At 42.1% G+C, this 26,168-nt stretch overlaps 1 long non-coding RNA gene across 1 annotated transcript in view; it reads right to left on the bottom strand.

Annotated features, from left to right (window-relative positions):
* Positions 1-13,485, bottom strand: part of LOC132537684 (uncharacterized) — a 79,215-nt gene extending 65,730 nt beyond the window's left edge. Inside the window, exons 1-2 of the long non-coding RNA XR_009549144.1 lie at positions 12,834-13,485; positions 12,501-12,555 (exon numbers count right to left, since the gene is read on the bottom strand). This is a non-coding gene — a long non-coding RNA (uncharacterized LOC132537684). The remainder of the gene's footprint in view (positions 1-12,500; positions 12,556-12,833) is intronic.
* Between the last annotated feature and the right edge of the window lie 12,683 nt (positions 13,486-26,168).

Below are 26,168 nucleotides of genomic sequence, written 5' to 3'. Positions count from 1 at the left end.
AGGTCACCCCATCAGCTGGGGCCCTAATAATCGGGGAGTCCTGAGATTCCCAGACTTGATGGGCCTAGACCTCTAATATATCCCTCTCTCCATTATTACCAGTCATCTCTATCAGGAACAAGAAAATAGAACCCTTTGTAGGCCCCCATAGGACCATGCCCTCAACTTGGATCAACAACAGTAGAGAATGTTCCATCCTCTGAAGGAAGGATGGACAACATACTCTATGCTCCACCTGAGGAAGATGGGTCCTTATTGGGGCAGCTTGGAATAGTCCTACTCATGACCACAGAATGTAAGCTCAGATCTACAGGGATGCAGAGGTCACATAGACTCCTAAGCTGAATATGGGCCCCAGACCAAATCGAATCGACAGGGTTTACAGTCAATAATATTTATACCCCTTCCCCGTATTAGGGAGCTTCTCTCTTCCCTGATCCAGTTTTCTGTCCCTTTTCCAGCCATGACATCACCTCCGCAGACAATAACTTGGATCCACCTGCATTTCAGATGTCTGGCTCAGGAAAAAAAAAAAAAAAAAAAACTAGTATAGCCACAGGCTCTTTGGAATATAACTAAAATATGCGTACTAGCTATCTACAAAATGGAGACGCCCCCCCCACCCCAACTCTTCATCTGCACTATTCTAACCTTTTGGGTCCATGATTGGTCAACAGTTTGTCTGGCTTTGTATGTTAACTCTCGTTTCAGCCACCAGGTTCCAGATGATAACATGATGCTGACCAGACTTCCCTGGACAGATGACCCTACCAATGTGTCCTGAAGCTCTGCTTCCCCAAAGCCCCACACTACTAGGGCAAGAGAAAAGCAGGCTGGGAATATGGATCGACCTGTCAACCTGCCCATGTTCAGCGGGGAAGCAATTACAGAAGCCAGACCTTCCACCTTCTGCAACCCACAACAACCCTGGTTCCATACTCCCAGAGGGATAGAGAATGGGAAAGCTATCAGGGGAGGGGATGGGATATGGAGATCTGATAGTGGGAATTGTGCGAAGTTGTACCCCTCTTATCCTTTGGTTTTTTTCTATGTTTCCTTTTTATAAATAGGAAAAAAATAGCTAACATTTTAAATAGTATTTCTGTAGAATAACATTTTGACTTCCAAGTAACCAATTCAAATTTTTGGTATCTATCTTCCATAATATAAGAATCTTCCCAATTCTGCTTCATAGATAACCAAATTTATTCTAGCTGTAGTAATTGCATATGCATGCTTTTGAATAAAAAAAAACAATCTTTATAAGAGAATTCAAGAGCTCCCATATAGACAGATGTGAAATGTTTCATGTGATTTTTTTTTTTCCAGTAAGACAAATTTCTTCTAGACCGTGCTATTCTTAACTCTCTATTTTAGGTACATAAGCAGTCTGTGGAGTAAAGACACACACAGGAAATGTACATAATTCACATTTTAGAAAAAATATCTGATGTCTTTAATCTCCAAAACTTGTCCACTGATTAATATGAAAAGAAAAAATTATCAGCCCAATATAACAATGAACTAAAATTAAGGACAAATAGTTCCTAGAAATCAAGTGAAAATGATCTTACACATATTAAAAGAAGCCCAAAATCACTGTGGGGAATATAACTTAAAATGTAAATGAGAATAATTCTATTCATACAAAGTAGACAAATATGTGGTGTATTGCACCAAAGTAAAAGACTATGGGTGGGAGAGGGGGGAATTCAGGTCTTGGAACAGGATGGCAGAGGACCTAGTGAGGGTTATATTGTTATGTGGAAAACTGAGAAATGTTATATATGTATAAACTATTGTATTTACTGTAAAACATTAATCCCCCAATAAAGAAATTATATATATATCCAATTGACCCTTAGCATAAAGAAAGTCCCCCCCCCCCCAACCCCTGCTCTAAATAAAAGACACACAGAGAGAGAAGCACAAAGGAGATACATCCCAGTACTGATCCAATGTTTGTGGAGCTTCTTATCTGCAGGTGTTCCCATGTGAAGGCTAGGGGCTCGAACTCAGGTCCTCACTCATCTATTACGTGAATCATCTCCCAGCTTCCAACCCAGCTGCTTCTAAATCTTTCCTGGATGTTCCCTTGCACAAAGCCCCAACACACACACACACGCACACGCACACGCACACACACACACGTCAATATATTAATTTCCTAAGAATTTTTCTACAAAACTTTCTATCTGGCAGCTGGCAATTCTAAAAGTATTTCTAAAAGGCAACAAGATAATGAAACATTTTCACACAATCCTATACAAACAGAGAGTGAGGGGAAAACAGCGAAATCCTCAATGAACCTCACTACACTGTGGTAGAATAAATAGATGACTGCAGTGGGGAGAATGACTGTCCTCACTCAAGACCTCAGCCCTCAGCTTCCCACTCCAACTTCCCCAGGACAATCCTGGTGTGTATACAGTATGAGATCATGCAACTGAATCTATTTGTAGGCCCTTTGCATTGTAGTAGATTTATGATAATAGCCCTGTGTTTCCAGTTACAGATCAATACTGCTTCAAGACTGAGAGCTAAGAAAAATGTGAATCCACCATAGGCATAAAAACCAGAGAACTGTATGTCTCCTTACAAATCCTCATAGTGTGTGAGCTGACCCAGTGGTTCATGTGTGTAGTAAACATGTAACCCTAGCAACCATAGTGCCCCTGCCTAGTGTGACAAGACAGAGACGTATGTATGCATAGATAAGATGTCAACCCAAACCTGACTGGCCAAGGGAGATGTAACCTTAAAACCAGAGGCAAAACTAAGTATAAATAAAGGCTCAAAAACCAGCTGGATGAAGTACTTCTATCGTTACTGACCAGGATGCTACCAGTGCTGCTAAAAACTTAAGCAAACATGGCTAAGCTAAAGTGACAGCTTCCCCAGCTCCAGGGGCCCTCACTCATCTGATCCAGCCAGCAGAGCAGACAAAGGGCCTCCTCCCTGGCAACACAGCGGGTGGTGACTATGTCTTGAGCCTTACCTGCAAACAGCTATTAAGTAAGGAGAAAGTATCAGGTTGACTGTGTGCAGTGTGAATTGTGTGACCTTTCTCTGGCGTCTAAAAATGAGTAAAAAAAATTATTGCTTAACCCCGACACACTCTCAGAGTGAGTCCTTGCTCTAATCTCTTGCTCTTGACAATGTGTGACTGCAGAAAATATCATGAATTATAGAAGCTGTGAAACTATGAGTATCCAAGTTAACCTGTTTGGCTTTGGAGAAGAAAGAGGTCAGGAAGAAGGGAGGCAGAAACTAACTCCTCTCACTAAAACAGGAATTGAGTGCTTACTGTGTCTTGATCAATAGGGAAGAAGGGAGGAGTGGGAGTAGGGGAGAGTGAGGACAAATAGGCCCTACCCTGAGTGACTCATTTACTCCCAAAGGGAGGAGCTGGCATGGCCCCAACAACCCTGACAAGAGGGAGAGAGATGGACGGAAGCAAACTCAAGGCCACACATGGAGGCCAGAGATGGGGAGAGGACAGCAGAGGACCCAGATAAGCAAATGAGCCACTCAATATCTGTAAAGGAATGACCTTGCCCTTAAGGTTGCTCTTTCAAAACAAATTTTATATTCAGTCACTTTGTTCAGGCAGGCACTTGTTACACAGAAAAAGAAGAAGGAGAAGAAGAAAGGAAAGAAGGAGGAGGAGGAGAAGAAAAACTCCTCTTCTGACCCTTAACATTTTTTTTCTGTAGGGAAGTGTTCCTAAGGTAACATTATTTTATTTTATTTTATTTCATTTTATTTCATTTCATTTCATTCTACCAGAGCACTACTCAGCTCTGATTTATTTTTATTTTTTATATGTCCTTTCTTTTTATCTTTATTACCTTTATTTATTGGATAGAGACAGCCAAAGATAAAGAGGATAGAGAGATTGAGAAGGAGAAAGACAGAGAGATACCCGCAGCCCTGCTTCACCACTTGCAAAGCTTTCCCCCTACAGATGAGGACCGGGGGCTCGAACTCAGTACTTGTGCACTGTAACATGTGTGCTTAGCCAAGTGTACCACCTTATTTTTAAAAATATTTATTTATTATTGGATGGAGACAGAGAGAAATTGATAGGAGAGAGGAAGATAGAGAGGGAAAGGGACAGAGAGACACTTACAGCCCTGCTTCACCACTTGTCAAACTTTCCCCCTGTTGGGGGCCAGGGGCTTGAACCTGGGTCCTTGCACACTGTGATATGTGCGCTTAACCAAGTGCACCACTGCCTGGCTCCCTAAGGTAACTATTAACTTTGAAAACAGCTGCTGTTGACTCTCAGGTGCTAGCCATGATCCAAGTGTTTAGACTTAAAATCAAACTGTTTCACAAACAAAACCAGGGGCAGGCACCCCTGGATAGCATGCTGCTTCGTCATGTGTGTTTGACCCAGGTTTGTGTCTGGCCCCCAGCTGGAGGAAACTTCAGTGCTGTGGTGTGCTTTTCCTCTCTTCCTTCCTCCTGCTATCTCTCTCTTCCCATCTGGGAAAAGTCACCCCAGAGTAGTGAAACCCTGGCAAGGTTCTAAATTAATAAATATAAAATCAGTATAGTTGTCAGCTGGTGACTCACCCAGTAGAATGCACACATTACCATGAGCAAGGACCTGGGTTCAAGTCCCTGGTCCCCGTCTATAGGGGGAAGTTTCATGAGTGGAGGAGCAGTACTACCGGTGTCTCTCCTTCTCTGTTTCTCTCTCTGCCACCTCTCTCTCCCTCCCTTTCTATCTCTCATCCTCTATCAAAAATAAGAAATAGAAGAAGAAATCAAAGAAGAAGAAGAAATATAAGAAGATGGAGGAGAGAGAAGAAAAAGAAGAGGAAGAAGAAGGGGAAGGGGAAAGGATGAGGAAGGGAAAGGAGGAGGAGAAAGAGGAGGAGAGGGAGAGGAGGAAGAGGAGGAGGATAATAGAAAGAAGGAGAAAGAAAAGGAGGACAATGAAGAATAAGAGGACAAGGAAGAGAAGGAAAGGGAAGAGGAGGAAGGAGAAGGAGGAGGAGGACAAGGAGGAGCAAGAAGAGAGGGAGGGGAGGAAGAGTTGTTTTTACAAAAAGGCTGCTGAGAACAATGAAGTCATGTAGGCCAGTGATAAGCCTGGTGACAATAATAATAATATTAACAATCATCATCATAAAGCCATCATTGACCGTACATTTACCAGTTTCTGACCAAACAGAACCTACTACTAACTTCCACATTATCCTTAGTGATGGCACTATCAGGTGGGACAAAAGGAGCGGGGAGGTGAACAACACACCTGCAGCTCCTGTGGCTCAGTCACTCAACAATGTTCATGTTAACGGTTGGCTCACCTGGATGGTGGACTTGCTTCCTCATGGGTACTTCCCAGGTTTGAGCCCAGCCAGCATAACACTGAGGGAAGCTTTGGAGCTCTAATGCCCTTCTGTCTTTCTATGTGAAGAAGTTGTCCTGGTCACCCAGCAACAGCCAAAAGAGTAAACAAGCAGGTTTACTCTTTAAAATAGTCAGGTTATAAGACAGGAAAATGGACCTTGAGAGTTTGTTTGGAGGTTCTAGCAGGGGAGCGCAGCTACTCATATACCCTCGACCGAAGACCAGTCCGTCTCTATTCGGGGAAGGCCATCCTCTTGACCGGTCAGGCAGCTTTGGGAGGGACGCACATGGAGCAGTGAGGGAGGAAGGGGACACCCGCCTAACCAGCTAGATCAGCGGAATCAACCCTGGCGATCAGTGGGGTGACAGCTGTTGCAGCCAGATTGCCCTCACATCCATAAGACAAGAAAATGAATGAGACATCCTGGCAACTCTTGCAGGAGTTCTCAGTCTAAGCGGTCAGGCAGGCAGGCAGGACACACAGAAACACTATCACAAGAAGAGAGTGAAACTACCTGCACTGACGACTGCAGGGTACCAGGATTTATATCTGTCATTTGCCTTATCATCACACGGTGTCATCCCATCTTTTGGATGAGGAAACTGAGGACTAAAAAGAGAACTTGCATTCAATCCCAGGACATCTGTCTCCAGAGACACAGCCCCAACCACTACTATATACTTCAACTCCAGTCTCCATACACACACACACACACACACACACACACACACACACACCTCTGCCACTTCCTCCCTTCAATCTCATATGATCTTTTTCTTTTCCTCCCCCCTGACTCCCATAAACCTATCCAAGCAACTAAAATAGAAGACAATGAGAGACTGTTTGGAGGTGAGAGATGTACAGGCACTATGGTACAACACAGTTACTTGTGTTGTCTTTTGTTTTTGCTTTTTATTTATTAATGAGAAGAGAGTCGGGGTTGAATTCCAGACCTCATGCTTGAGAGCTCAAGGTTCTATCCACTGTTCCACCTCCAAGGATGCATCTTTTTCATCTTTTTTCTTTTCTGCTTTTTATTTTTATTTATTTATTTATTATTGGATAGAGACAGAGAGAACTTGAGAGAGAAGGGGGAGATGGTGAGACACCTACAGCCCTGCTTCACCACTTGCGAAGCTTTCATTCCCCCTGTAAGTGGGGACCGGGGACTTGAACCTACGTCCTTGCGCACTGTAATGTGAGCACTTAACCAGGTGCACCACCACCTGACCTCCTTTGTTCTTCTTTTCTTTTTTTCTTTTCTAGCTACAGCCAGTGTGTATGAATCCTGACTCAGTAAAGGAAAAGATACAAAGACAAATAGAGTGAAAACCTTTAGTTGCAGCTGTGAGCCATTTATCAAGTCTGAGAGGAGGAACATAACAGTTAATAACACTGAGGTCTTGAAATCACTTCGCAGTTTTTTCCAGGACGGGTCCAGGTAAGGCAGTACATAGATAAACTCCCTTCAGTTTTCAAAAGGTGGATGGAAGCTCCTTTCTTATACCTTCTGAATACACGGATTCCAGGGCTTTTTTAATAATTATCTGGGTATGGTCTAGTCTGTTTAACTTCTCTTTTTATGTTAGTGTCACACTCTCTGCTTTCCCCAGACCTCCCAGCACACATAATGTCATACTCACAACAATCCCATAAGGCAGATTTTTTTATATCTCACAAGTAGGAAGCTGAAGTTTAGACATCTTTAAACAACTAAAATAACTTGTGAGCATCTACATGGACTTTTGTTTTGTTTTGGTTTTTTGCCTCCAGGTTTATCGCTGGGGCTCGGTACCAGCACTGCAAGTTCACTGCTCCTGGAGGCCTTTTTTTTTTTTTTCATTTTACTGAACAGGACAGAGAGAAATTGAGAGAGGAGGGGAGGGAGAGAGGGAGAGAGACAAATAGATACCTGCAGATCTGCTTCACCATTTTTGTTTTTTTGTTTTTTTTTTTAATTTTTTTTTTTTTTAAGAAAGGATTAGTGAACAAAAGCATAAGGTAGGAGGGGTACAACTCCACACAATTCCCACCACCCAACCCCATAACCCACCCCTTCCCATGGTAGCTTTCCCATTCTCTATCCCTCTGGGAGCATGGACCCAGGGTCATTGAGGGTTGCAGAAGGTAGAAGGTCTGGCTTCTGTAATTGCTTCCCCGCTGAACATGGGCGTTGACTGGTCGGTCCATACTCCCAGTCTGCCTCTCTCTTTCCCTAGTAGGGTGTGTCTCTGGGGAAGCTGAGCTCCAGGACACGTTGGTGGGGTCTTCAATCCAGGGAAGCCTAGCCAGCATCCTGGTGGCATCTGGAACCTGGTGATTGAAAAGAGAGTTAACATATGAAGCCAAACAATTTGTTGAGCAATCATGGATCCCAAGCTTGGAATATGCTTCACCATTTTTGAAGCACCCACCCCGATAGGTGGGGTGCCGGGGGTTCAAACCGGGATCCTTGCACAGGTCCTTGCGGGGGCGCTTGGTACTATGTGTGCCATTGCCCAACCTCCCCCACATGTCTTCTCTACAACCTATCATTCAACAAAACAGAAATTTTTCTGCAAAACAAGGATCCCAATTTTGGTAAACAAACTACCAAAGTAAATGGTCTACCATAAAATGAAGACATTTTTCAGAAGTTTGTCGATTTATTTACTAATAAGAGAGAGGGAGAGAGAACCAGAGCATCGCTCTGGCAAACGTGACACCAGGGATCTAATTGAGGACCTAATACCTAAGAGGTCAACACCTTAGCCACTGCACCATCTTCTGGACCTCAAGGGAAACTATTTGGGGGAGTTTAGTGAAGATTAAGTAAAAATACTAGGAACAGATACATATTTTTCTCTACCAGCTGCCTTAGCATTGGTTGGCATCACCCTGTAAGCGTTGTAAACTCACTATTTAGCCCCACTCAGGGTGGGCTTTCTGATACTGAAAACAAATGCAACTTCACTTCTGCACAATATGACCTGATACTTGATTCATTTCTATTTTGAGTTGCCACTCAAAAGTATTTGGGTTCAAAGTGAAACAAACCACTTGGTATACTGAAGTGTTTAAATTCCCCAGCCACTAAAGCTAGAGGCTTATCTATCTATAGCTGGCACCTCCCTATTCTCACAGTTGAAAACACTCAAAGTGGGAGGGTAGATAATCGCTCTTGGGGACAGGAGGTGGTGTACCCAGATAGTAGCAAGTAGTCGTGCACACAGTAGAAAGTGCAAGGACCTGCACAAGGACCCTGGTTCCAGCCCCTGGCTTCCCACCTGCAGGGGAAAAGCCTCACTAGAAGTGAAGCAGGTCTACAGGTGTCTCTCTGTCTCTCTCCCTCTCTATCTCTCCCTCCCCTCTCAATTTCTCTCTGTCATATGCAATAAAATGGAAAAAGATGGCCACCAGGAGCAGTGGATTCGTAGTGTTGGCACTGAGCCCCAGATATAACCCTGAAGGAAAAAAAGAAAAAAGAAAAAAGAAAGAAAGAAAAGGAGAAAGAGAGAGAGCCGCTGTTTAAATGGAAAGAAAAACTGCAGGATACAACCATCCAGGAAAACGGGTGATGACTAAATGCTTTGAGGCTATACCTGAGTGATTTCATGGCAAGTACAAAATGGGATAAAAGAGGAAGAGAGATTGTGGGGAGGTAGGAAGGCCCATTTACAGTCATCCCCTCCCCTCCCAAAAGTGCCACTCATGAGGAAAAAGAGGTGTGAACCTTGTAATTCCAACTCCCCAATTCAACACTATCCAATCTCCACACCTACAAGACAACAAAAACAAGACCAGCTTCTCTGTTGGGTGTAATAGTTGACTGGGTCTGTAGCAGTAATTACCCCCTAACTAGGTGGCTTGAATAGCTGTGAGAATTCCTGGTCTCACAGTTCTGAGGCACCACAAGCCTTGTTCCTTCTTAGGGCTGTAAGGAGAGGATCTGCTCCAGGCCTCTCTTCAAGGCCTGTGAACCTCTTCATCTTCAAATGGCATTGTCTCTACATGCATGACTTTGTCCAAATGTCTTCTTTTTATAAGGATACAAGGGTCCACCTTAATACTTCAACACAACTGCCACTAAAAGCAATCTATCTACAAATGCTGTCACAACCTGAGTTACTATAGCAAAGTGATAGTTGCAGGCAGGACAAAGACAACAACTTAACGCATAATGTTGGCAGAAAGGCATTTCAAAGTCCTTGACACAACAGTCATTTAAAATAGTTTTGCTCCTACTAGCTTTTTCCAAAACAGAGACCCCAAATCTTCATCTGCATTATTCTTGTCTTTAGGTTCATGATTAGTCAATAATTTGTTCTGCCTTATATCTTAACTCTTTTTCAACCACCAGGTTCCTGACCATGATGCCAGCCGGACTTCCCTGGGCAGACAACCCCACCAATGTGTCCTAGAGCCCTGCCTCTCCAGAGCTCCACCCCAGTAGGGAAAAAGAGAAAGAGGCTGGGAGTATGAATCAACCTGCCAACACCCATGTTCAGTGGGGAAGCAATTATAGAAGCCAGACCTTCCACCTTCTGCACCCTATAATGACCCTGGGTCCATACTCCCAGAGGAACAAAAGAAAGCTTTCAAGGGAGGGAACTGGATATGGAGTTCTGGTGGTGGGAATTATATGGAATTGTAACCCTCTTATCTTATGGTCTTTTCAATACTTCCATTTTATAAATAAATTTAAAAAATAGGTCTGCTGTTTTTCCCAACCCTGACAACAATGCTGCCTGCCATATAACTCAGAGAAACAGAGGCTACTTTAAAAGCCTTCAGAAAAGAACTTTTAGATCTGGAGAGATGAAGTATTCTCTTTATTTTTAGGACATCTATAAATTCTTTTAAAAAAATATTTATTTTCCCTTTTGCTGCCCTTGTTTTTCATTGTTGTTGTAGTTATTGATGTGGTCATTGTTGGATAGAACAGAGAGAAATGGAGAGAGGAGGAGAGATAGATACCTGCAGACCTGCTTCACGTCTGTGAAGCAACTCCCCTGCAGGTGGGGAGCCAGGGGCTCGAACCAGGATCCTTCAGCCAGTCCTTGTGCTTTGCACTACGTGCGCTTAACCCATTGTGCTACCGCCCGACTCTCAAAGTGTTCTCTTTTTAGGTCATCAATCCACTGCGGTTAGAAATGCTATCTTGTAAGGGCTAGGTGGTGGCACAACTGGTTAAGTACACATGCTACGATATACAAGGACCCAGGTTTAAGCCCCCGGGGTCCCAAACTGCATGCAAGGAAAAAGCTTCACAAATGGTGAGGCACGTCTCTCTGTCTCTCTCCCTCTCTATTTCCCCAGTCCCACCTTGATTTCTCTCATCTCTATACAATAGACAAGTAAAATATTTTTTTAAAATAGAAAGGAAGAAAGAAAGGAGGGAAGGAAGAAAGAGGTGGTATCTTGTACATTTGAGATCTGATTTTTTACTTTAAAAGGGGGGAATCCACTGTCTCATGGGCCGTTTCTCTGTAGCAAAACAGCACCCCATGTGACGATCTCAAGAGCTATGAGTGGGTTGGTGTGATTGTTGGTTTCCTGGTGACAGCTAGCATAATGTTGCATTGTTCTGATTCTCATTCTCCAGGTATCCAAAAAGGGAATGAATAATAATTCTGACTCCCTCTTGGGACTACTAGAAGGATCAGAGTATAGTAAAGTATGCCAAAGCACTTTTCAAAGCACAAAGTCCTTTACAAATGTAAGTTATGTTCATTATTAACTATGCAAAAACCTACCTCTCCATAGCCAAAGGAGGTCATGCTGGCTCCCCCATGGGCTTGCTCTTCACTTTAAATGGAAATTTAAATGCACCCTGCCCATGGGTTCACACTCCAATCACCTACAATAGCTTCCTTTGAACATCATTAAACAGCAAACCTGACGCTTACTTTTCTTTCTTCCTTTTGAAACCTCCTGTTCACTTGACTGTCCAGAATAGTACCCGAGGAAAGGGAGTTTGAAACGTGAACAAAAGCTTCCAAAACACAAGGTAATTTTAATATGAGTCAGAAACTACTTGATAAAGATTCCTTCTCCCCTCTCTTGAAAAAACTTTTGAATGACAAGTACTCAGCTGCATGTGATGAAAAGAAGGCTTTGTTTGGACATAAAGCTTAGGCATAATTAATGTATTCTCATACTGGAGAATGCCAGAATAAGCAATAATTCAGACACACTGAGAGCTGGTGTTGAGGAGAGCAGATCTTCTTGGGAGGCAGCAGAGGGTTGGGAGGCAAAAGATATTGGTGTTAGGCCTGACTTTGTCCACAGCTCAGATTATTACTTACTTTGAACATCCCACAGGGCATGAGCAAAATATCTCACTTGGATTGTGCATTTGCTTTGTTATGAGCAAGACCCAGGGTCAAGCCTGGTCCCCACTTTACTGAAGGGAATTTTGGTGCTGTGGTCTTTCCCTCTGTCTCTCTTGTCTTTCTATCTGAAAAAGTCAGAGACAAAAGGAAGGAAGGGAGGAAAAGAATGAGAAAGGACAGTCAGCTGGGACTAGTATAATCATTGAGGCAAATAAGAGAGAGAGAAATGGAGAAAGAAAAATTTAGGAGGATGGGAGGGGGTAAAGAGAGAAAGAAAATTTTAGGGAGCCGGTCAGTGGTGCACCTGGTTAAACTCACGCAGTACTATCTATGCACAAGAACCCATGCAAGGGCCCAGGTTCAAGCCCCCACTCCCCACCTGCAGTGAGAACACTTCACAAGTGGTGAAGCTGGTCCGGGGGTATTTCTCTTTCTCACTCCCTCTCTATCTCCCCCTCCTCTCTCAATTTCTCTCTGTCCTATCAAAAAGAAAGAAAAAAAGGAAGGAAGGAAGGAAGGAAGGAAGGAAGGAAGGAAGGAAGGAAGGAAGGAAGGAAGGAAGGAAAAAAGGAAGGAAGGGGGAAGAGGAAAGGGAAGGAAAGGCCGGGCAGTGGTGCACCCTGTTATGGGCACATAGCACTATGTACAAAGACCTGCAGGAGGATCCAGGTTTGAGCCCCGGGCTCCTTACCTGCAGGGGGGGAGTCACTTCACAAGCTTGAAGCAGGTCTGCAGGTGTCTTTCTCTATCCCTCTCCATCTCCCACTCCTCTCTCAATTTCTCTCTGTTCTAGCCAATAAAATGAAAAAAATTGTTCCTACCTTCTGCCAGTGAGATCCTGAGCCTCTGCAGGAGTGAGCCCAGGGTGCTCAAGGTCTATTCAAAATATACATAAGCATTAAATTGGTAGCCACTAGAGTTTTTCAAATGTACTAAGACTATCCAGATCTCTGAGGTAAGTACAAATAAAAGCAAGTCTGACCAAATTTGGGGGGGTGGGAAGGAAGGTCCTATGAAGTTCTGGGGGAAGGGACAGGCACTGATCAAAAATTAAGTAATCATGAAGAAATTAAGAGTCTAAACTCATCCAGAAGTGAGTATGCGAAAACTGAATTTGGAAAGAATGGAATAGTAATTAGGGATCACAGACCCACCTGAGGTTGCTCCCAATACTTTCAAAATAATCTAATGCTGGTTTTAAATATGACCAATCATAGACTGCTCTGGAAGGAAGAGGTACAAAGAGGGCTTGAAATCCAGGTGCCAGGAGGATATGAAGGCCTGTAAATCTTCTCTGCTTGCTTGGAAATCCAGCTCCTACCGGTCTTCTAACCATACCCTTTAGTTCTCTCCTTGCAAATGCCCCCTGGAAATGCAGGAGGAAAAAGAGGTTAATTTGAGTAACACCTCTCTTGCATATTTGCATAGCAATAAAGCTTTGCCTTTTTTTTTTTTTTTTTTTGCAAAAGTGGGGTGACAGAGTATAGCGTTCTGTGGTAAGGAACAGCAGGCCCACGTTCAATTTCAATTTGACTGCACATACTAACATTTATTAGTTAACCATTCACCCTATTGTGCATAAAGACTGCTCTTTCCACTCACCAAGGTGCTGGACTCCATTAACGTCAAGCTGGGCTTGAAAGATTCACCTGAGGCAGAGGAAACAAGAGTCTAGAGCAGAGATGAACAAACTTCTGCCCCAAATCTGATCCTGCCCAGTTAGTGAATAAAATTCTACTGCTGTGTCTATTCACCACTCAGCTCTGGCTTATGGTGGTGCAGAGGACTGGGACTTTGGAGCCAGCCTCAGGCAAGAGAGTCTCTTTGCATAACCCATATGCTATCTACCCCCCACCCTCTGTGACCACTCTTTTAACATATTTTCTGTGGCATTCATAGGCCATAGAGTTGAGTAGCTGGAACACAGACACTCTGCCCAGTGAAGCACAAAGTATTTCCTATCTGGTCACTTATAGGAAAGTTGTCAGTTCCTGAACTAGAAACATCAAGGAGTGAGGAATTCCACAGAAATCTTGACTAGATTTTTTTATGCATAATTCATCAAATGTATGGCATGTGTCTCTAAAACAGTTTAGCTAGTTCATATGGTTTTCTCCTTTTTAAACATACTTTTTCATTCATTTATTTTGGATACAGACAGAGAAATTGAGAGAGAAGACAAAGAGGGAGAGACAGCTACAGAACTGGCTCACTACTTGTGAAGCTCTCACTCCACAGGTGGGGAATGGGGGAGGAAGGGGACTTGATCCTGGATCCTTGTGCCATGTGCTTTGTGCATCCATCGTAATGTGTGCACTCAACTAGATGTGTCACCACCTGGACCCTTCCTACTTCTTTAAAATATATATATATATTTATTCATCAAATGAAAGAGAAGAGAATGAGAACATCACTATGGGACATGCTATGCAGAGGATCAGACTTGGGATAGATGGGGTTTTTTTATAAATATTTATTTATTCCCTTTTGTTGCCCTTGTTGTTTTATGTTGTAGTTGTTATTGTTGTCTTCGTTGCTGGATAGGACAGAGAGAAATGGAGAGAGCAGGGGAAGACAGAGAGGGGGAGAGAAATATAGACACCAGCAGACCTGCTTCACTGCCTGTGAAGTGACTCCCCTGAAGGTGGAGAGCCGGGGGGCTTGAACCAGGATCCTTAAGCCGGTCCTTGTGCTTTGCACTACCTGAGCTTAACCCGCTGTGCTACAGCCTGGCTCCCAAGGGATAAATGTTTTATCGACTGTGTCACATCCAGAGCCACCCCCATACTTCTCAAATAACACAAATTTCATTACTGTAAAAAAAATAAAATTAATTATTTATTTAAATAAAAATAAATTCATCACTGTGAGCCCTTTGCAAATATCCCATATGACTTCACTAAAACTCATTCCTGGTATTTGTTGTGTTGACTGGCAAAAATCTCTGGTCTTGACTAAAGTTAAGAATAACTGAAGTCCCCGGGAGTACCTGGAGTAAAGCTAATAACCTTTCTAAAGAATCGCTAACTAGAAAATGTCCTGGGGCATGAAATTCTGATGAGGTGAAATAGTTTTCCCTAAAATGTGGCTTAAACTAATTTGCCCACATTCTTAACCTTATCGATCCATACTGAAATATTCAAAGTGAATTATAGACAATGTAACACACTGACATCAGCATTTACATTAAAACGTGATGTAATATTCTCAAGTTGCCAAATGTAGGTTCTAGCAATATTTGCAGTGCCTCCACATGTGAACATTTTACTAAATTGCAGCTTCTAGCGCCTGCTGACAGATTGCAACAAATCTCTAAAATTCAGTTCCACTTACTAAAAACATAATGTAACTGAAATATTGCATCCTAATTATAAAGCAGGGCTGACCATGGAAAATCCATTTGACTCTTTTTGCTACTATGATTTAAAAAATTTATACTTCAATCCCCCATGGCTGATAAAATAATTCTGCCTCACTTATTAAATTCTGAGTCACAAATGGGAAAACGCCTCTTTGTGGCATTGGGACTTTGAAATATTTAGTACAAATCCAAGTGTTCTGCTTTTCAAACAGGCCAGTAGAATTTTCCAAAGGACAGAGGGGAAAGATTATCTTGCTTTAAAGAAAGTGTAAAACAAAAAAGCTGATATTTAAGTACTTGTGTGGAGAAAAACTAAATTAAAACAATGAAAAAGTAACAGCTGGATCTCAGGACCTTGCCCTCACCATAAAGCAGTGAGAGTAGGGATAACATCAGTCTCCAAAGGGCAGCTGGGGTATCCTGCCTTGCCACTGGAGGAAGTTTGGTCTTGAAATAAAGGCTGCCTACAAGTTCCCAGCTATGACCATGAGCTGTGAGCTCAGACCAACAGTCAGGGACTTAGAGGTTACACAGGCTCTGATGCTAAATATATATATATATATATCCCTGGATCAGGTGGATAGAGGTAAATAGTTAATTTTGTTCACAGAAATTTTTTTTAAAGAATTGGAGCTACTAACTGCCCTAATTCAACTTTCTATCCCTTTTCTCTACTCTGACACCACTCCTTCGGACAATATTCTTATCCAACTACAGGCTAGCTATCAAACTCAAGCAAAACTACCATAGTTGTGTGCCTCCATGAACATGCCTAGAGAGGACTTCCTAGGTTTCTTCTGCCCTAAAATCCCTAATCTCATCCACTCTAATCCTATTTTTTGGTTCCTATTCATTAACCATTTTGTCTCAACTTCTGTCCTATCACCTTCCAGACACCAAGTTACAGATGCTATTGTGATTCCATCCTGACTTCTCTGGGCAGATGACCTCACCAGTGTGCCCTGGAACCTTGCCTCTCCAGAGTCCTGCCCCACTAGAGAAAGGTAGAAACAGGCTGGAGGTATGGATCAACCGGCCAATGCCCATTCCAGTGGAGAAGCAATTACAGAAGTTAGAACTCCCACCTTCTGCACCCCCCAAAACTTCTCCCAGCAGGGGAAGTGATAGGATGAAGATAAGAGGGCTCTGAACTCCAGCTCCATCAGCGCCCAGTGAGAGAGAAGGAAAAGGAGAGGGACATATGGAGGTAGTTATGTTGCCGTGAGTGGCTTGGAGAGGAAGAAAGGATTGGATCAGGAAGAAAAAGGGGGCAATTATGTATAAATATAGACAGAGAGTTGTAGAGATGATGGTTGGTCCATGTCTATAGCCTTGTGCTGGCTTGCAGTGGGGAGAATGAAGATCCACAACTCTGGGGAATGGTGTGGATTTTAACCCCTGTTGACATGTAATTTTGTAAAATAAAAAAATACATAAATAAATAAATAAATAAATAAATAAATAACAGCTGGGGCCAAGTGGTGGCACATTTAGTTAAGTGCACATGTTATAAGGACCCAGGTTTAACACAACCACCACCTCTCCCCACCCTCATTCCATTTGCAGGGGGAAAGCTTCACAAGTGGTGAAGCAGTGCTTCAAGTGTTTCTTCCTCTCTCCCTCTCTCTCTCTGTCTCTGTCTCTCTCTCTCTCTTCTCATTTTCTCTGTCCTATCAAATTAAATAAAGTAAAAAAAAAAATAAAAAGTAACAGCCCAGTAGGTAGCACAGTGGATAACACTGAATTCTCAAGCATGAGGTCCCAAGTTCCATCTCCAACATCACATATGCCAAAGTGATGCTCTAGTTCCCCCCACTTCTCTCTCTTTCTCCCTCTCTCTCCTCTCTTTCACTAGTAAATAAATATTTTTAAATAAAAAGTTAATGTTTTGTCTCATTTCCTTAATTTGAGATTTTTTTGTTCATTTTGATTTTCTCTCCTGTTAGCTATTAACTAAAGTGTGTCCTCCTCCTCTTTCTTCTTTTTTTTTAATTTTTAAAAATATTTATTTATTTCCTTTAGTTGCCTTTGTTGTTTTATTGTGATAGTTATTACTGTTGTTATTATTGATGTCATTGTTGTTGGATAGGACAGAGAGAAATGGAGAGAGGAGGGGAAGACAGAGAGGAGAAGAGAAACATATACACCTGCAGACCTGCTTCACAACTTGTGAAGTGACTCCCCTGCAGGTGATGAGCCTGGGGCTCAAACCGGGATCCTTACACCAGTCCTTGTGCTTTGCACCACCTGAGATTAACCCACTGTGCTACTGCCCGACTTCCCTTCTTCTTTTTTACAGTTTCAGGAAAGGTTTCCCCAGCCAAATTTTCTATTTTTCAACATTCTCAGGTCTGGTTTATAGTGGTGCTGGGAAGTGAACCTGGAACTTTGGAGCTTTAGGTATAAAGTCTATTGCAGTGGTCCAGGAGGTGGCACAGTGATAAAGCTTTGGACTGTCAAGCATAAGGTCCTGAGTTCAATCCCCGGCAGCACATGTGCCAGGGTGATGTCTGGTTCTTTCTCTCTCCTATCTTTCTCATTAATAAATCAATAAAATCTTTTTTAAAAAAAAGTCTATTGCATAGTCTTGGAAGTCCCAGCCATACCAATTATGCAAGAAAAAGAGGGGGGAGACTCAAGGGATACAGATTGGAATAAAAGAAGTAAAACTGTCACTATTCGTAGATGATACGATAGTATACTTACAAAATCCAAAAGAAACCAATAGGAATCTCCTGGAAATTACTAAGCAATATAGTAAGATGGCACTCTAAAAAATTAGCCTGTAAATTTCCTTACTGTAAATTAAAAATAACTTTGCTGAGGCTCACTATGGACTTGGCTGTGGCATAGCTGAGAGCAAGTTCAAAAAATAAAAGCTTTATTATGGTGGTATCATAGTATGGGACATTATATTTTAAGTATGACAAAATAAGCAATTATCACCTACTCATTATGACTGTTGAGGAAAGTCTTAAAAGTTTACAGGCTAGCTGAGTCAAATGTGTTCAGTTCCCAGGAGAGGCACCCTTGGCAGGCACCTCAAACACCCTCAGCTGGGATCCGTCTGAGCAGGAGAAGAAGGAAGGGCCAAAAAAGCCAGACTGCCCGCTGCCTGTGCTTAAGTCCATTTGATCCACCCACAATCCATTGTGCACTTGTGCAAACTGTAGTATGCTCTGTCTCCAGGCTGATATCAGTCATGTGCTGTGTACGACTTCCTATGGTTGGTAGACCGCATCACAACAATCCTTCTATGTAAACACAAAACTAGAAGAAGAAAAAAAATCCAAAAATCTATTCCATTCACCGTAGCTGCAAAAACAATCAAATACTCTGGGGTAGGTAAATCTAACAAGGGAAGTAAAGGACCTTTATACTGAGAACTATATTATTCAAGAAACTAGAAAATGATACAAGGACATGAAAATACATCCCATACTCATAGATTGGAAGAATAAACATCATCAAAATGGCTATTCTACCCAGGGCTATAAATTCAGCACAATCCCTATCAAGGTTCCACCAAATTTCTTTTATTTTTTCGATTTCTTTTTTTGTTGTTGTTATTATCTTTATTTACTTATTGGCTAGAGATGGCCAGAAAGTGACAGGGAAGGGAATGACAGAGAGAAGGAAAGAGACAGAAAGACACCTGCTACACTGTTTCTCCACTTGCAAAGCTTTCCCCCTGCAGGTGGGGACTGGGGGCTTGAACCGAGGTCCTTGTGCATTATAATACGTGCACTCAACCAGGTGTGCCACCACCCAGCCCCCCCCACCAAATTTCTTCAAATGGGACAGAAAAAAAAGATACAAAAGTTTATATGCACAGAAAATATCAAGTAAAGCCAAAGCAATCCTGAGAAAAGAGCAAGAATGAAGGCACCATGCTCCTGATCTCAAAACTTTTACAGAGCCACTGTAATCAAAACTGCCTGGTACTGGAAACAAAATAGACACAAAGATCAGTAGAATAAAATTGAGAGCACAGAAACTAGTCGCCGCACCTACAGAAACCTAATTGTTTACTAGGGAGCCCAAAATATCAAATGCAAAAAGGAGAATCTATTCAACAAATGGTGTTGGGAAAACTGGTTGAAATATGCAGAAGTCTAAAACTGAGCCACCATGTTTCACCATATACAAAAAGTAAACTCCAAATGGATCAAATATTTAGATGTTAGGCTAGAAATTGCCAAGTACTTAGAGAAAGACATAGACAGAATTCTCTTCCATGTAAGTTGTTTAATTTCATATATTTTATTTTTTATTGATTTAATAACAATTGACAAGACCATAGGGTAAGGAGGGATACAATTACACACAGTTCCTACCACCAGAGTTCCATATTCCATCCCCTCCATTGGAAGCTTACCTATCCCTTTATCCCTCTGGGAGCATGGACCCAGGATGCAGAAGGTGGAAGGTCTGGCTTATGTAGCTGCTTTTAGAAACATCTTCACCAATTCAAATACAATTGCAAGGAAAACAAAACCAAAAATAAACCAATAGGACTACATAAAACTGAAAAGTGTCTGCATAGCAAAAGGATTCACCACCATAACAGAGAGACTCCCCACAGAATGGGAGAAAATCTTTATATGTCCTACATAAGACAAAGGACTAATAGCCAAAATACAAAGTGAAATCACCAAACTCAACAATAAAAGAACAAATAATCCCCATTGAAAAATGAGGGAAGATATGGGCATAGTTTTCTTCAAAGAGATCCAAAGGGGCAACAGATATATGGGGGGGGGGGAAGCTTGATCACTGATTATCTGAGACATGTAAATAAAAACAATAATGAAATACCCCTTTATACCTGTGAGAATGTCATATGTAGAGGAAATTATATGGAATTGTATCCCTCTTATCCTACAATCTTGTCAATCATTATTAAATCACTAATTAAAAAAAAGATCTAAAGGAAAAGAGAAAGAAAGAAGAGGCAGAAACACCAACTGTTGTTGAGACTGTGTGTGGGGGTGGGGAGCGAGGGTGGTATAAGGGACTCTCCAACAACTGGTCCAAGCACTGTGAAAAACAGTCAGAGCACTAGAAATGGGCCTACCTTATGGCCCAGCAATCCTTATCCTGAGGGTACAACCAGGTAAAACAAAGACATCTATCCAAAAAGGCCTGTGTGCAATTATACTCATAGCAGCACAGTCTGTAATGCCCAGACCTGAAAGCAACCCAGACTCTGTCTCAGAGTCCACAGGCAGAGCCACTACTCCAGGCTAACCATGTGCTTCAACCCAGACTCTCAATAGCAATGTATGGCTCAGAAAGTTGTGTTACATATACACAATAGAATACAATGCAGATTTTAAAAGTGATGAGGTCATCTCCTTTGCAATATCTTGGTCAGCACTTGAAGGCATTATGTTGAATGAGACAAGCCAGAGGGAGAAAGACCAATACCAATACCAAATGATCTCACTCATATGTGAAACTTAAGAATAAAAGACAGTAAGGGAAAACATAAAGTAAAATTTGGGCTGGGTGGGATGTATTACACCAAAGCAAAAGATCCTGAGGAAGGAGGGAAAGGGACAGGATGAAGGTACATTGTGGCCCTGTATGATGGGGAAAGGGGCCCAAGGTTGGGGGAGCAGGTGTCTAGCAAGACAGTGCGCCAATGGGAAAGAAAGGTTGTGCCTATGTATCAGAGCTGATACTATAAACTATTAACACCTTCAATAAAATAATAAGAAAAAAGTCTGTTTCCTAGCCATTATGCTATCTCTCCACCTCAGCCCAGTCATTTCTAATTAGAAAAGACTGAAGTAAAGCCAGAACAATGGAGATGTCTCTTTTTTGTTTCTTCAAGTTGAGAATGCTCTTTACATATTCCGAGGGGAAAAAAAACACAGTAGTTCCCAGTTTTCTGAGAATGTGCCACTCAAGCCATGAGCCCACCTTCACTTGCAAAACAGGTAACTACTTCTTCATTTGTTAGGATTCATTTCCTGTGCTTTACAGGAAAATACCAGGGAGAGAATTTTTTTTTTAACAATACGCTTCCATGTGTTTAAACAGCCAACACAGAAGAGTTGCAGCAGTAGACAAGGCATCCATTAAAAAAAAAAAAAAAAAAAAAAAAAAACTGTTGCTATCAGCTCAGAACTAAAATAAAAATAACAGAGCCACAGGTCAACTATTTTCCCAACATTAAAATGGTAGGTAGTACCTACTATACAGAAAGCTACCCAGCTTGGGCTGACACTGAAAATGGGATTCATCCACAGGATGCAAATAGAGTCTGGGGCATTATTTCTGAAGCTGTGACTCAACAGACTCCTAATCAAGGGACGATTTCAAAATGCCCTTGAATGAGAGACCCCCAAGAGAGAAGAAGGCTTTTTTGTGTGTTTTCCTCAGGCTGCTCCACTGCCTCACAGGGGCACCAAATGGTCTCATAAGTAGTCATTAGGAGGCTGGTTGAAATTCTTGTAGCACTTTTGGCAATTAGTCATTAATTGAACAGCCCCTTCCTAATTGATACTTCTGAGAGAGGAGCTCTGGGAGGAAAAACTTCCTGCTGTGAGTCTCTCAGCAGAAAACACTGTATCCTTCATTTCTAGAGGAGTGCTTCCCTGCCCACTGCAACCCAAGTACCCTGACCTATGACCAGGTCACCCTGCCTCTCCATTCACGAAGAAAATTTAAAAACGTGCTTTCACAAAGGTTCCTGAGACTATATTTATTTTAATGTTGTTTATATATATAAAATAACAGTGCATGCTAATTTTTTTCCCTTCAGGGTTATTGCTGGGGCTTGGTGCCAGCACTATAAATCCATTGCTCCTGGCAGCCATTTTATTGGATAGGACAGAGAGATGTTGAGAGAGGAGGAGATAGAGAGGGGGAAAGAAAGACACCTGCAGACCTGATTCACCTCTCTTGATGATCCCCTACAGGTGGGGAGCTGGGGACTTGAATCTGGATCCTTGAGTGGATCCTTGTGCTTCATACTATGTGTGCATAATCAGATGCACCACCACCTGGACCCCCATGCTAATTTTTAAGTCACAGATATTATCTCATAAACTCTAAACACCATTAAGCAAACTAAGACTCATATATTCATACAACCTACAAATTTCAAAGACTCTGCTAGAGAGATCTCCTACGGGGGGATGTTCAGTAGTTGATTCCAGGCTTTTTTTTTTTTTTTAAATCAGAGCACTATTCGGCTCTGGCTTATGGTAGTGCTGGGGACTGAACCTGGGGCTTTGGAGCCTCAGCCATGAGAGTCTGTTTGCATGACTATTATGCTATCTACCCTCCACCTGGCTTTCTTATTTTTTAATTGCCACCATGGTTACCGCAAGAGTTCAGTGTCTGCATAAGGAATCTACTATTCCTGTTGCTTGTTTGTTTTGTTTGTTTGTTTTTGATAGAGACCAAGAGGAAAAGGGAGAATGGGAGACTTCTGCAGTGCTCCTTCGCCATTTGTGAAGCTTCTCCCCTACAAGTAGGGACCAGCTCTTCATGCATAATAACAGGTATACTCCACCTGGTATGTCACTTTCTGGCCCCTACACTTCTGTCATCTCTGGGAGCATGATTTAGACTCATTGATCCGCCACATCTCTAGATAGGCAATCTGCAAATGATGGTTCTGCAGCTAGGATTTTCATGAGTGGAACAACAGCTTTAGCCCAAATTCTTGATGACCTCTCACAAATAAAGGACAAAGAGCCTGGAGACATTGCCTAGGTGAATTAAAGGGAAATAAGAGGAGAGAAATGAGGAAGGGGGCTGAGAGACTAGAGTATAATGAGAAATGAGTCACAGGGGCGGGGTTGGAGTTGGCCCAGTAGAGCACTCATATTATCATGCATGAGGACTCTGGTGCAAGAATCTGGTCCCTTATCTACAGGGGGAAAGTCTTCTCCAGATAGATAGTTGATAGATAGATAGATAGATAGACCAATAGACAGACAGATGACAGATAAATAGTTAGTTAGATAGATAGATAGATAGATAGATAGATTATCTATCTCTGTCCCTCACCCTTTATTTTAAAAAACAAAAGGGAAGAGGTGGGCAGTGGCACACCCAGTTAAGTTCACACAGTACAAAGCACAAGTATCTGGTTCTGAGCCCCCACTCCCCACCTGCAGAGGGATGCTTCATGAGCAGAGAAGCAGGTCTGCAGGTCTCTCTCTTTCTCTCTCCCTCTCTATCTCCTCCTCCTCTCTCAATTTTTCTCCTATTCAATAAAATGGAAAAAATGGCAGCCAGGAACAGTGGATTCATAGTGCCAGCACTGAGCCCAAGTAATAACCCAGGAGGCAGAAAGAGAGAGAGAGAGAGAGAGAGAGAAGAAAAAAGGCAGTCAAGAGTGAAGTCATGCAAGCACCACACCACAACAATAACTCTGGTAGCAAAACAATCATGCACCAAGAAGTATTTGAGCCTCAGTGTAGGGCCTGAACAGTAATCACTCTTGGATGAAAACAGCTTGGCAATTTAAAGAAGGAAAAAAAAATGGTTTAATGGTTTGATTTGAAGACACATGATTACTTAAATGTCTTCATTTATTGTTTGTCTTTATGTCTGGAGATGTCATCCCCAGACTCAGACAAGAGGAAGGTAAATGGGACCCCAGGGGTACACAATTTTAGCCCTTTCAGGGCTGGTGGCACTTGCCTCAGCTTTGTCCCAGTCATGGTCATTTCCTGCAGGACACCGAAACTTACACCAAACCTGAAACACGTAAAACCTTGTCCAGTTAATCGTTTGTGAAAGAGAAAAATAAATAAATCTAAAGCACCAACCAGTACAGAGTAATAAGCTTTGTAATGGAATTACATGCTGTTTGGTACAGGCATACTTATTCTGGTTAAAGCAGTCATAAACTTAAATAACTAAACAAATGTAGGAAAGCCAGAATAAGGAATCCCAAGAGAAATAAAAGGGGACACTGCTATCCCACTATGCAAAGTCTGAGGACTGCAGACAGACTTAATAACAGAGTGGCTCTGCGCAATAGGAGAATCTCAGGACTCCCAAGTGACCAGCATTCATTTATAACTACATGGTGGTGATAGAACAAAACTATTATCTCTCTCTCTCTAAAACTAATTTTAGAAACTAAAAATAAGTACATGTTTATCTTTAGTAAGCTACCAGAAGCTATTCTAGGGAGCTATCTTGTTGACTCCTCTCTACTCAATTCTCTCTCAAAAACAATTCCCTTTCTGTCATGTTTGTCTCAACCTCATCATGGTTCGACTTTCAAATTGGACAGTCATGGAACCCTAGGAATATACCTAAAATGGACATCCTAACTTCTCTCCACCCCATGAACCCTAATCTCACCTGCTCTGCTCCTACTTTTTAGTTCCTGTTTATTAAACATTATTTTTCTGCTTTATATATCGTACCAGCTTTCAGCCACCAAGTTGCAGATGCTACTATGATTCTATCCTGACCTCTCTGGGCAGACAACCTCACCATTGTGTCCTGGAACCTCATCTCCCCAGAGCCTTACCCCATTAGGGAAAGATAAAAACAGGATGGGAGTATGGAACTCTGGTGGTGGAAACGGTGTGGGATTATAACCCTACTACCTCATAATTTTGTAAATCAATATTAAATCACTAATACATAAATAAATAAAATTGGACAATCAATTATAAATTTTTTTTACAACTCTGTAACCATCTTTTCTGAACTTTAGCCTAGAGATAGATCCTCTAAAAGAAAAATTAGATCATATACTCATCTCATTAGAAAATTCATGGGTTCTCTGTACTGATCAAACTAAACTCAACGCAGGAGGGATAGCTCAAAGGCCTTTCTTCTGAGTCACTTTCTGCCTTATTCTGCCATCTTCTTCCTGTCCCTAATATCCTTCTCTCTGTATATCCTTAAATGTAGACAGCACCTGTTGATTTCCCCCTCATCACATCTGCTGCCTTTCCCCATTTCTTTTCATTCCTTTATCATCATCCTAGTCCAGTCCCTTAACAGATTCTATTTGAACTATTCCAGGAAATCCCAAAATGTTTTTCCCCTCTTTCTTTACCTAATCTACATCAAATCATGTTCTTTTTTCATTTTTTATATTCATTCATTTATTTATTTATTTTCCCTTTTGTTGCCCTTGTTGTAGTTATTATTGTTGCTCTTATTGATGTTGTTGTTGTTGGAAAGGACAGAGAGAAATGGAGAGAGGAGGGGAAGACAGAGACGGTGGAGAGAAAGACAGGCACCTGCAGACCTGCTTCACTGCTTGTGAAGTGACTCCCCTGCAGGTGGGGAGCCAGGGGCTCAAACCAGGATCCTTACTCCGATCCTTGCACTCTGTGCCACATGCGCTTCTTTTTTAATATTTTTTATTATTTTTTTACTTTGTTCCTTTATTATTGGGTATAGACAGACAGAAAATGAGAGGTGAGGGGGAAATAGAGAGGGAAAGAGAGACACTTCCAGCCCTGCTTCACCACTCATGAAGCTTTCCCTCTGCAGATGCTTAAACCCAGGTCCTTACGCATTGTAAAGTGTGCACTTAAACTAGGTGCACCACCAAGCTCCACCAAGTCATGTTCTTCAAAAACTTCGACAAAGGCCCTGTTAGCTATGACGGTACAAGCTTCTAACCAGTTTTCATTCCCCTCACTGTTTCACTTCTCTTCATATCCCAGCTTCATCTTTCATTCTCTTTTACATGTGTGCTCCGGAGAGACAAATTACTCTTCTCTCCCTGAACATCATTCTACCTTTCTTTCTTTCTTTCTTTCTTTCTTTCTTTCTTTCTTTTCTTTTTATTTTTTTTTCCTCCAGGGTTATTGCTGGGCCTGCACTATGAATCCACCACTCCTGGAGGCCATTTTTCCCCCTTTTGTTGCCCTTGTTGTTGTAGCCTCATTGTGGTTATTATTATTGCCATTGTTGATGTTGTTCGTTGTTGGATAGGACAGAGAGAAATGGAGAGAGGAGGGGAAGACAGAGAGGGGGAGAGAAAGATAGACACCTGCAGACCTGCTTCACCGCATATGAAGCGACTCCCCTGCAGGTGGGGAGCCAGGGGCTCGAACCGGAATCCTTACGTCGGTCCTTGCACTTTGTGCCACATGTGCTTAACCCACTGCGCCACCGCCTGACC

This window comes from Erinaceus europaeus, chromosome 3 (genome assembly GCF_950295315.1).
Source record: "Erinaceus europaeus chromosome 3, mEriEur2.1, whole genome shotgun sequence".
In the NCBI taxonomy this organism is placed as follows: Eukaryota; Metazoa; Chordata; class Mammalia; order Eulipotyphla; family Erinaceidae; genus Erinaceus; species Erinaceus europaeus.
This window is presented reverse-complemented; position numbering and strand designations above follow the sequence as displayed.